This window comes from Topomyia yanbarensis, chromosome 3 (assembly GCF_030247195.1).
Source record: "Topomyia yanbarensis strain Yona2022 chromosome 3, ASM3024719v1, whole genome shotgun sequence".
Lineage (NCBI taxonomy): Eukaryota > Metazoa > Arthropoda > Insecta > Diptera > Culicidae > Topomyia > Topomyia yanbarensis.
The window spans coordinates 411,619,519-411,632,101 of NC_080672.1; the positions used below are offsets into that span (position 1 = coordinate 411,619,519).

At 38.1% G+C, this 12,583-nt stretch overlaps 1 protein-coding gene across 1 annotated transcript in view; it reads right to left on the reverse strand.

The window, feature by feature from the left end:
• Nucleotides 1–12,583, reverse strand: part of LOC131690957 (serine/arginine repetitive matrix protein 2) — an 83,147-nt gene that overhangs the window by 55,363 nt on the left and 15,201 nt on the right. The window lies entirely within an intron of this gene.

Below are 12,583 nucleotides of genomic sequence, written 5' to 3' on the forward strand. Positions count from 1 at the left end.
CAAATTAAGTACTACTTGACTCAAAACTAAATTGGTCAGAAAACATCAATTTCAGAATCAAGAAACCTTAAATGGCCTGGCAAATCTTGGGGACACAAATCCAAATATATTTAGTGGATCTACACAAAAGTTGTTAGACCAATAGGGGGATGCAGGTGCCTTGTGTGGTGACAGAAGGAAGAAGTTATGGCAATCCGGTCTTCAGAGTAAGGTACTTATGGCTATGACGCAACGTTCATGACACCATTTACTACTTTACTACTGCCCTTTCTTGTGCAGACCACCTTAAGGTTATTGGGCTCTGGAGCAGTAACCCAATAAATCGTGCAACTAATCACACAAAACTGTGGCCCCAAATGGTTACTTGGGAGTATATACTTGCTCCCAGTTATCTTAAACTCATAGGTAGTTTTCCTTTTAAAACTTTTAATGTGGGAATTCTTCCTAGCAAGGAATGATTACTTGGTAACTTGAAGAATACGTAGTTTATTACACTAACGGTTCTTTGTTGGAGAGCCGAACCGATGCTGGTGTCTATTGACGTGAAATGGGATAAAACCAATCTCATTCACTTGATAGATACTGTACCGTATTCCAAACGGCACTTCAATAAATTTGCGATAAAAGAGTTTATTTTTGCTCTGACAGCCAGGATGCTCTAAAAACACTTAGTATGGCAGATTCGTCATCGTTAGTAATAAACGCATGTCAAATTCAAATCGAAAAACTCATCTGTCTTTTATGGGTACACGGTCGTTTCGGTATTACTTGAAATGATTAGGCGGGCGAATTGGTTAGAACGGGCGTATCGACTGCCCTCGTTAGCCCAGAATCAGTTCTAACACTATCGATAAGTTGGATAAAGCACAAGATTCGCTCTTGGGGTGCATCCGAACATGCCACCCTTTGGCGTAGCTTGCCAGCTTGCGTTCAAACAACAATTTTTCTGCAAGATGTGAGTCCGAAAATATCAAAGAATTTGTTACATTTTGCCTTTCTCAATAGAAAGGTATTGCAATTGCTCTGAAAACCGACTTTTTAACGGAGGCCCGGAGGGTCGAGTGACATATACCATTCGATTCAGTTCGTCGAGTTCGGCAAATGTCTGTGTGTGTATGTATGTATGTATGTGTGTGTGTATGTGCGTCTGTGTGTGTGTACGCGAACACAATCTCACTCACTTTTCTCAGAGATGGCTGAACCGATTTTCCCAAACTTAGTCCCAAATGAAAGGTGCAACGTTCCCATAGGCTGCTATTGAATTTCTAATGGATCCGCCTCCCGGTTCCGGAATTACAGGGCGATGAGTACGATCACGCAGAAAATGTCGATTTTAATAAATTCTGCAATGAATGTATAATGGTGAAAATTTTTCCAAAATGTGACTAAAATGAAAGATGTTGCGTCCCCGTAAATGGCTATTAAATTTTATCCCCAACCGATACTCCGATGAAAGCAAAAAAGGTAAAAATTTCGCTAAAATGTCTCTCAAACAACCTAAATTTGCAGTTCTAGGTCACCGACGGCCAAACAAACTTTCGTTGACTACATTGACCACCATAGACGATTCCGGAAGTGCCCGGGAAAAGCGGCCATCTTTCAAAACTAGCAAACTCGTATCAGTTTCTCGGAAATGGTTGGGCCGATTTTCACAAACTTAGTCCCAAATGATAGCTATACTATCCCCACAGATGTCTGTAAAATTTCGCACGGATCGCTTATATGGTTCCGGAAATATGGACTGAACCGTCCGTTCACATATGAAATTCCCATATAAGCCGCAACTCAAAATTTTTTTCAAAGGGGGGACTTCATGAAATTTCAGAAATCGAATCCGTTTTTTTGATGCCAAACATCTCTAAAATGCATGAACCGTCAAGATTTTATGTTATAACGAAATTTTTTTTTATAAAGATCGACTTTTTGGGACTGCCGATTTCGCACCTTTTTGCCTTTCTCAATAGAAAGGTATTGCAATTGCTCTGACTTTTTAACGGATGCCCGGAGGACCGAGTGACATATACCATTCGATTCAGTTCGTCGAGTTCGGCAAATGTCTGTGTGTGTATGTATGTGTGTGTGTATGTGCGTATGTGTGTGTATGTGACCAAAAATGTCACTCATTTTTCTCAGAGATGGCTGAACCGATTTTGACAAACTTAGTCCCAAATGAAAGGTGCAACGTTCCCATAGGCTGCTATTGAATTTCTAATGGATCCGCCTTCCGGTTCCGGAATTATAGGGTGGTGAGCACGATCACGCAGAAAATGTCGATTTTAATAAATTCTGCAATGAATGTATAAAGGTGAAAATTTTTCCAAAATATGACCACAACTGCTTCGATTTGTAGTATTAGGTCACTAACATCCATTCAAAGTCTTTTTGGCCACATTGGCCACCATCATCGATTCTGGAAGCCCCAGCGGAAGTATCCAAATTCAGAATAACAGTCACATCGGTTTCTCGGAGATGGCTAGACCGATTCAAACTTAGTCTCAAATGAAAGGTGTTGCGCCTTCGTAAATGGTTATTAATTTTCATCCCGATCTGACTTCCGGTTCCGGAGTTACAGGTTGTGGCGTGCGATCACATAGCAAATTGCGATTCAAACCGATACTCCGATGAAAGCAAAAAAGGGGTTGTATACCATTCCCCCGAAAGCCATTTCCCAGAAAACCATTCCCCAGAATTCCTTTCCCCAGAATGTACCATTCCCCAGAAATACATTTCCCAGAATGTACCAATCCCTAGAAAACCATTATCCAGAATGCCCCATTCCCCAGAAAGTCATTCCCCATAATGCCCCATTCCCCAGAAAAGTTATGGTTTTTATTTATTATTTGTGGTTAAGTCAAAGGTTTAAGTGAAAGGTTTACCTAATACCTAATTAAAGAAATTTATGCGGTGTTAAGCTGCTGAGGATGTACCGTCGAAAGCGGCGGCCTCTTGCAAGCAAACCTGTTGTCCTCTCGTATAGCCGGTTTACTCGAACATAGGACTTGGTTCCTTCTTTCAAACATGAGCAGTTCTTTGAATCTGTACGCCAAGCAACTCTTGCACGCAAACCTGTGATCTTTTCGTCTGCCCGGTTTATTCAAACATAGATGTTGATTCCTTTGAGCTTTGGTTGAATACATTTTAAAATCGAAATGAATGCATATTTTGACAAATGGTTTCGTGGGTTTTTAGAGCATTTATCTTTCTTTTGTATTGGGAATGTTTCGTACGCAAATGTACAATTCACCCAATTGCTCGGTTTACTCAAATAGGTTGCACTAAATACATTCGAAAGTATTTTCATACCCTACACCAAATGGTACTTATAGCACAGAGTTACAGACATAATACTCGACAACAATTATTCGTCAATGTTAGCGATCATTTTGAATTGAATATATTATTAGTTGGGACTGTTACCGCATTTGCGATTATGGCGCCACTGACATATGCGCAAGTATACGGGGGATATACCAATTGCTCCTGGGCCTGAGGGTTGACTAATTTGTAAATGAGTGGTTGGAACTGTGTATAAAAGGTGTAGCTAGTGTTTTGGCCGAATTGGCGCAACGATACTTTTGCGAGGAGCCGCCGCTTTCGACGGCTTACCAGCTTAACATCGTGCATCATGCATCAGTTCCTTGACTTAGGTAATGTACAAAGTTTTCGTTTCGCCACACAACCTTACTTACATAACACTGTTACATTCTTTTGGATCCTAGGAAGGGGGTTACCCTAGGGGCAGATCACTTGTGATGCATTTTTAAAAATCAGCGAAATTAAATGCATTTATTTCCATCAAAATAGAAATTCATAATGCATTTTGCGTTGCGTGCAATGTTTTTGCGTTGCGTTTATGTTGCGTGTAAGACGTCAGAACCATACAGAAAAACTAGCCCTACATTTAACAAAACGTCGAACAAAGTGGATCAGCGTAGGACGTTTGTTAAACAAACTTTTCTACGAGGCAGTGCAAAGCTGATGCAAAAATGGAAATTAAATGCATTTTTTTCAATTTGATGCAAATTTGTTATACATTCTTAGAGTGATCTGCCCCTAGGGGCTACCGCTTTCTATGGTTGTTGTTAAATGGCACTGAAAAACACACCTGTACTGAATTTTGCGATTTGTCCTATATGTATGTTTATATTATATAAAAAGAAAAGTAAAAATATTGCTATTGTCTAATGCTGCTACTAGTACACTTTTCGAGGGGAGCAATATGGCCAACATAATGAAAAAATGTTTTGATTTTCATCAACAAAATTTCTCACTTCAAAAAAAAATGTCTGGCAAATGGTTATATCTGTGGAATGAACTTATGAGCATTGGTTCATTCTGGATATAGTTTTCTTGAGAATAGTTCTTTCTGGAGAAAACACTTCGGTATTTTAGCTTCTGTGGAATGATTTGTCGGGAAAGTTAGCTATTCTTTATTTAAATTCGGAATAAATAATGTCATCCTAACTTCCGGTTTCAACACAATGCAAATCATTTCAAATGTGACCGAATCGAAGAATGTCGTTCGATGGAAATGGGAACGAGTAGTACGTTTGAAAAGATCAAATCTATAAAAAAGTTAAACTTTTCTGGGGAATGGCTTTCTGGGAGATGGTGCATTCTGGGGTATGGAATTCTGGGGAATGGTACATTCTGGGGAATGACTTTCTGGGGAATAGTACATTCTGGGGGATGATATTCTGGGTAGTGGAATTCTGGGGAATGGCTTTCTGGGGAATGATTTTCGGGGGAATAGTATACAATCCAAAAAAGGTAAAAAATTCGCTAAAATGTCTCTCAAACAACTTAAATTTGCTGTTCTAGGTCACCGACGGCCAACCAAACTTTCGTTGACTACATTGACCACCATAGACGATTCCGGAAGTGCCCGGGAAAAGCGGCCATCTTTCAAAACTAGCAAACTCATATCAGTCTCTCGGAAATGGTTGGGCCGATTTTCACAAACTTAGTCCCAAATGATAGCTATACTATCCCCACAGATGTCTGTAAAATTTCGCACGGATCGCTTATATGGTTCCGGAAATATGGACTGAACCGTCCGTTCACATATGAAATTCCCATATAAGCCGCAACTCAAAATTTTTTTCAAAGGGGGGACTTCATGAAATTTCAGAAATCGAATCCGTTTTTTTGATGCCAAACATCTCTAAAATGCATGAACCGTCGAGATTTTATGTTATAACGAAATTTTTTTTTATAAAGATCGACTTTTTGGGACTGCCGATTTCGCACCTTTTTGCCTTTCTCAATAGAAAGGTATTGCAATTGCTCTGACTTTTTAACGGATGCCCGGAGGACCGAGTGACATATACCATTCGATTCAGTTCGTCGAGTTCGGCAAATGTCTGTGTGTGTATGTATGTGTGTGTGTATGTGCGTATGTGTGTGTATGTGACCAAAAATGTCACTCATTTTTCTCAGAGATGGCTGAACCGATTTTGACAAACTTAGTCCCAAATGAAAGGTGCAACGTTCCCATAGGCTGCTATTGAATTTCTAATGGATCCGCCTTCCGGTTCCGGAATTATAGGGTGGTGAGCACGATCACGCAGAAAATGTCGATTTTAATAAATTCTGCAATGAATGTATAAAGGTGAAATTTTTTCCAAAATATGACCACAACTGCTTCGATTTGTAGTATTAGGTCACTAACATCCATTCAAAGTCTTTTTGGCCACATTGGCCACCATCATCGATTCTGGAAGCCCCAGCGGAAGTATCCAAATTCAGAATAACAGTCACATCGGTTTCTCGGAGATGGCTAGACCGATTCAAACTTAGTCTCAAATGAAAGGTGTTGCGCCTTCGTAAATGGTTATTAATTTTCATCCCGATCTGACTTCCGGTTCCGGAGTTACAGGTTGTGGCGTGCGATCACATAGCAAATTGCAATTCAAACCGATACTCCGATGAAAGCAAAAAAGGTAAAAAATTCGCTAAAATGTCTCTCAAACAACTTAAATTTGCTGTTCTAGGTCACCGACGGCCAACCAAACTTTCGTTGACTACATTGACCACCATAGACGGTTCCGGAAGTGCCCGGGAAAAGCGGCCATCTTTCAAAATTGACGTACTCACATCAGTTTCCCGGAAATGGTTGGGCCGATTTTCACATTTTATAAAATTTCGTACGGATCGCTTGGATGCGTCCGGAAATATAGACTAATCCATCCGGTCACATATGAAATTCCCATATAAGCCGGAACTAATTTTTTTTCAAAGGGGGGACCCCATGAAATTTCAGAAATCAAATTCGTTTTTGATGCCAAACATCTTTAAAATGCATGAAACGTCGAGATTTTATGTTATCTCGAAAAAAATTTTGACGTAGGACTACGTCTTTGTTTTCGATATAGGGGTGCACGTTACAAATTCTACAAGAATGGTATGTAACGAAAAGTGGTCCAATTTTAAACGCACATAATTCAGCCATCTCAGATAAATTTTCAAATTTTTTGCGCATATCGCCCCGAAATACTTCTAAGAATAGATTCCAATAGATAAACCCACAGATTTTTGATATCATGGTATTAAAAATTTAAATAATGAACAACCTAGTCAAAATATCGCACATTTACACACAGAAGATAGCGCTTCCCTAGTCCAGCACGACAGATTTGTGTACCTAGTGCGCTACGCTTCTATGAATGACGTCATCATCGACTATTTAAACGGACGGATTTCGCCGAAGCAGCTCAGTTGCCAGCGAAGCGCAAGCGAAGCAGATCGCTGCGCTGTGTGATTTCACAGCCAGTGTAGCTGAGTTAGAAGTCCGTTACACTGCCTGTGGTGGTACGCTATGCTATCTTTTGTGTTGTGCTCGTTTCCAGCACACTTTTATGTACAATTATTCGTACATAAAATAGTTTGTACATGCGAGCTCCATTTGCAAACACGGTTAACATAGTGTCGTGGTATTAGTTGTCTTCTTCGCTCTACCCATCAGCGTTGATTCATTTTGCTTTGTGCGCTTGGGTTTAATGTTTGAGCGAATGTATAGGTAGACCAACGCCAACTATTAGGTTGAAAGTAAAACTTTTAAATTAATCAAGAATAATAATCAAAGTAAAAGTTTTCCTTTTAAGCAAATGAAGAATAGTACTCAAAATAAAAGTTTTATTTTTAATCTAAGACTATACGTTGGTTGTTTTTTGCTAAGAGTGAAAAACTCTTATATTTACCAACATTTTTTTTCTGTGTGTAGATCTAATTTGTTACTAAATTGCACAACGAAAGTTTATTATTTACGTTCGATCAATTCATTGATTCATTTCCCCATCACGTGATTCATTTCCACTCAGCCTATAGTACTTTGATTCTACTAATAGGTACATACTACAAAGCCTATTTATGAATGAATACACTGCCACTTGACAAACCGTTGCAAAAACGCATCTTGTGCATATATAAAATTGTTTTCGATTCTTGTATATTTATAGTTTCGATATATGATTAAGACCACTGCATTCGCTATATTTGTATGCGTACTTTAGGAAAGTTATAATAATGGCACAATATAACTAGAATGCTTGGTTTTTACATGAAATGTTGTCTAAAATTTGATTTTTCTTCACTGGTCCGGGTTTTTTACCACACACAATCGAAAAGTTTTTACAAGCTAATCTTATCTATAAGATTTAGTTCCAGATATTAGTTCGGTCACAGTTTTCTGTCTTCTTTCTTCAGATCTTCTTAAATAAGTTTAATCGGATTCGATCACCTGCTACAAATGAAATGACCTGAACGTGATAACCAAGAAGGTTTGGTTCAATGTGTAATATTCGATGTTGATTGGTTGTGATTAAACCATACGTTAAAAATATGTTTGATTTATTATTACTATAAATGTACTAAGAAAATAAATATTTTACATTAAGTAGTATAGTCCTACGTCTACAGCTCGTGCCACCCCATAGGGCTGCCCCTTGTAGTTTTTTTTTATGAAAATCGACTTTTTGGGACTGCCGATTTCGCACCTTTTTTCAATTTAATATTAATGTAGCTGTTTTTTCTTTTACAAAATTTTAGAACTCGAATAGTGATTTTTTCTTGTATATTTGTCATTGCATGTATAATAATAAAATGTAATATATGCATTTTAAAGCTTTTAATGAATATAAACAACGCAAACATACTCGTGTTCATGATTGAGAAAGGCACAATTGCACCGCTAGGTGGATTAAAACAGGTTTTTTCAAGCACAATTGCAGCATTTTAGTCAGGGCACTGACTGGACATTGCAAACTCAATTATCGGTTGTATACCATTCCCCCGAAAGCCATTTCCTAGCAAGCCATTCCCCAGAATTCCCTTCCCCAGAATGTACCATTCCCCAGAAAGACATTTCCCAGAATGTACCAATCCCTAGAAAACCATTATCCAGAATGCCACATTCCCCAGAAAGTCATTCCCCAGAAAGTCATTCCTCAGAATGCCCCATTCCCCAGAAAAGTTATCGGTTCTATAGCCACGTACAGAACAAGAGTAACTGAGCTTCAGGAATCAGAATATATTGGCTTAAATGGCACGTTCCCCGTATGTAGTCTGTATTTGATGCCTGAACTGAGCTTATAGGCTTCATATTGTACATGAGTGCTGTTCAAAAGCCATTTTTGGCGAAATATTCGGCTGATATACAGCCTACTCCCACTTTTCTACCGCGCCTATGGAGGAATGTCAAAACAATTTGTGCACTGGTTGAGAAAAAAAACAAAATGAAAATGGAGAAGTTGTTTTTCTTTCTTTCTATCTTTCATGATCTATCAGCCACATGTGTATAACCTTTTTTCAATACAGCGTTTGATCCAGGCTCGAACTTAAGCTTCTAGAAGCTATGGGATAAAGTTGTTCCAGTGCGCTTGCTGTTTGATTCATTTGGGCATTTGGTTATATGAATGATATTAAATCGAACGATTTTGATTAGAAGTTGATTTCACTCACTGACGACCAAAAGCATGGTTTTGCGATTTTTTTTCAAATTACCTCCTTTCCTACACAAAACTAAAATTTATTCATCGCAGTTTCCCATCATTTTATGGCTTAAAGATTTGATTCCCTTTAATTTGTTTATTGCTCCTAAGCCGATAAGCTTTTTTGTGCTTACAAAGTGCGCCATCTCATATTTGTTTTGATTTGGACTTCATTGTTTTTGATTAATAGAAATGTCAACCATTCACGGCGTTATAACGGCATTGCTGGCTACCGCTTACGGCTTACAACTACATAGTTTTTAGGCTCTAAAGTATAGCTTCATATACCCATATACGGTCTATTTTAATGCTTAATGTTCGTAATGCTTATGAACATTCGCAAAGCTTGTATACAACTTATAAACATTTGCAAAGTTGATATACAGCTTATAAACATTTGTGAAGCCCATATAAAGCTTATAAACATTGGACAGCTCTTATATAGTCAATATGCTGCTTACTTTAGTGCTTAGTGGTTTGCTGGGTCATTATTTGTGGTTATGCCAAAGGTTTACGCATACCTAATTAAAGGAACTTATGCGGTGTTAAGCTGCTGAGGATGTGCCGTCGAGAGCGGCGGCCTCTCGCAAGCAAACCTGTTATCCTCTCGTATAACCGGTTTACTCGAACTTAGGACTTGGATCCTTCTTTCAAACATGAGCAGTTCTTTGAATTTGTACGCCAAGTAACTCTTGCACGCAAACTTGTGATCTTTTCGTCTGCCCGGTTTATTCAAACATATATGTTGATTCCGTATTTGGAGCTTTGGTTAAATCCATATTAAAATCGAAACGAATGCATATTTTGACAAATGGTTTCGTGGGTTTTTAGAGCATTTATCTTGCTTTTGTATTGGGAATGTTTCGTACGCAAATGTACGATCCACCCGATTGCTCGGTTTACTCAAATAGGTTGCACTAAATACATTCGAAAGTATTTTCATAACTTACGCCAAATGGTACTTTTACCACAGAGTTAGACATAATACTCAACAACAATTATTCGTCAATGTTAGCGATCATTTTGAATTGAATATATTATTAGTTGGGACTGTTATCGCATTTGCGATTATGGCGCTACTGACATATGTGCAAGTATACGGGGGATATACCAATTGCTTGTGGGCCTGAGGGCTGAGTAATTTGTAAATGAGTGGTTGGAAGCGTGTATAAAAGGTGTAGCTGGTGTTTTGGTCGAACTAGTGCAACGATATTTTTGCGAGGAGCCGCCGCTTTCGACGGCTTATCCGTACCAGCATCATGCATTGACTTAGGTAATGTACAAAGTTTTGGTTTCGCCACATAACCTTACTTACATAACACTGTTTCAATCTTTTAGATCCTAGGAAGGGGGCTACCGCTTTCTATGGTTTCTGTTGAATGGCACAGAAAAACACACCTGTACTGAATTTTGCGATTTGTCCTATATTGCTATTGTCTAATGCTGCTACCAGTGCACTTTTCGAGGGGAGCAATATGGGCAACATACTGAAAAAATGTTTTGATTTTCTTCAAAAAAATTTCCCACTTCAAAAAAAATGTCTGGGAAATGGTTATAACTGTGGAATGAACTTATGAGCATTGGTTCATTCTGGATATGGTTTTCTGGAGAATAGTTCTTTCTGGGGAAAACACTTCGGTATCTTAGTTTCTGTGGAATGGTTTTTCGGGAAAGTCAGCTATTCTTTATTTAAATTCGGAATAAATAATGTCATCCTAACTTCCGGTTTCAACACAATGCAAATCATTTCAAATGTGACCGAATCGAAGAATGTCGTTCGATGGAAGTGGGTACGAGTCTAGGGGCAGATCACTCTAGCAATGTATAACAAATTTGCATCAAATTTGAAAAATTCATTTAATTTCCATTTTTGCATCAACTTTGCACTCCCTCGCAGAAAAGTTTGTTCAATAAACGTCCTACGCTGATACAAGTTGTTCGACGTTTTTTGGAATGTAAGGCTAGTTTTTTCGTAGGGTTTTGACGTCTTGCACGCAACGCAAAAGACATTGCACGCAAAGCAAAATACATTATGAATTTCTATTTTGATGGAAATAAATGCATTTAATTTCACTGATTTTTAAAAATGCATCACAAGTGATCTGCTTCTTGGAACGAGTAGTACGTTTGAAAAGATCAAATCAATAAAAAAAAGTTAAACTTTTCTGGGGAATGACTTTCTGGGAGATGGTGTATTCTGGGGTATGGAATTCTGGGGAATGGTACATTCTAGGAAATGACTTTCTGGGGAATAGTATATTCTGGGGGATGATTTTCTGGGGAGTGGAATTCTGGGGAATGATTTTCGGGGGAATAGTATACAATCTCAATTATCACATGGCTGCTATTTAGCGTGCTGAGTATTATTCGTGTGATCTTTGTGAATCCGATTACGGAACTTCATGTCGTCTAATATGTTACTACTGTCCTGCAATACTGCAATTGCGTGTCCGAATTTTTTGTTCCTGTACACAGACGAACCTATGTACAGGGAGCTAAAACTGAAATATGTTATTATTCCTAACCCAGTGTGGTAAAGATAGATGTCCCATTACATATTTGTCTCATCTTCAATGGGATTTCCTATCTTTATGGGACTGATTTGCGATCATGGCCAGTGTAGGCTTTATCAGTAGAGCTCATTTTTCCTTTAGAAATGAAGAATCCAGACTGTTTATTGTTCTGTGTTGTGAATGTATTTTGTTTTCATTTCCAATTTCTCTAGCTTTTTCTTTCTTCTGCCTTTCCCCTCCGACCAGTGATGAGACGACATGGCAAGGTACAAATCTCCGAATAACATGGGGAACGTGCCAATCGTACCAATATATTCTAAATTCCTGATACTGACAAAAAGAAAAACTAAACGAGAATTATTACTTGGCAAACAAATTTATATTTACACAAAAATCTGTGACCAAATTTAAAATGTTACCCATTAGTCGAACAGGTAAACCACATAACAAACAGTTTACAGCGGATTGAAAATGATACTTTACATATAAATGCAAATCTTTGTTTTACAGTCAACGTACGGAATACATCCAAGTAGAAACTTGGAAATCATAGACGCTATTAATTCTCTGTTCAAATGAAACTCAGTTGAACACAAAGACAAATCAATACAACATTAAACTGGGAGTAGTAAATTCCGCTTCAGTAACATGAATAGCTTCCTTTATAAATGTGTACCGTACAACGGGGTGTGTTTGATGGAGTTTCCCAATCTACGTACCTATAATTGTTTTCATCATATAATAGGTAAAAATTACGTGGCAGGTAAAATAACATTTTTTTCAAAGCGTGCTCATCTACCTGTTTGTTATTTGAAACAAACTGTGCGACCCTGATTCTATGAAATAAAAGTGTCTTAAAAATCAAAAACTAAAACGCTTTTCTCGACGTACCTATAACGAAAAAGTGTCATCCTTTAATTTATCATCATAATGTTCCTATTCCCACTAGCTGTGCACAATCTTCTTTTATAAATAATATTTCCTCTGCCAAATTGCAAATACAATACAATTGAAAATGCACAGCACAAAACATTTGTGAAGGGGAAAAATATATTCAATCAACCATCAGGTTATTTTGAATAC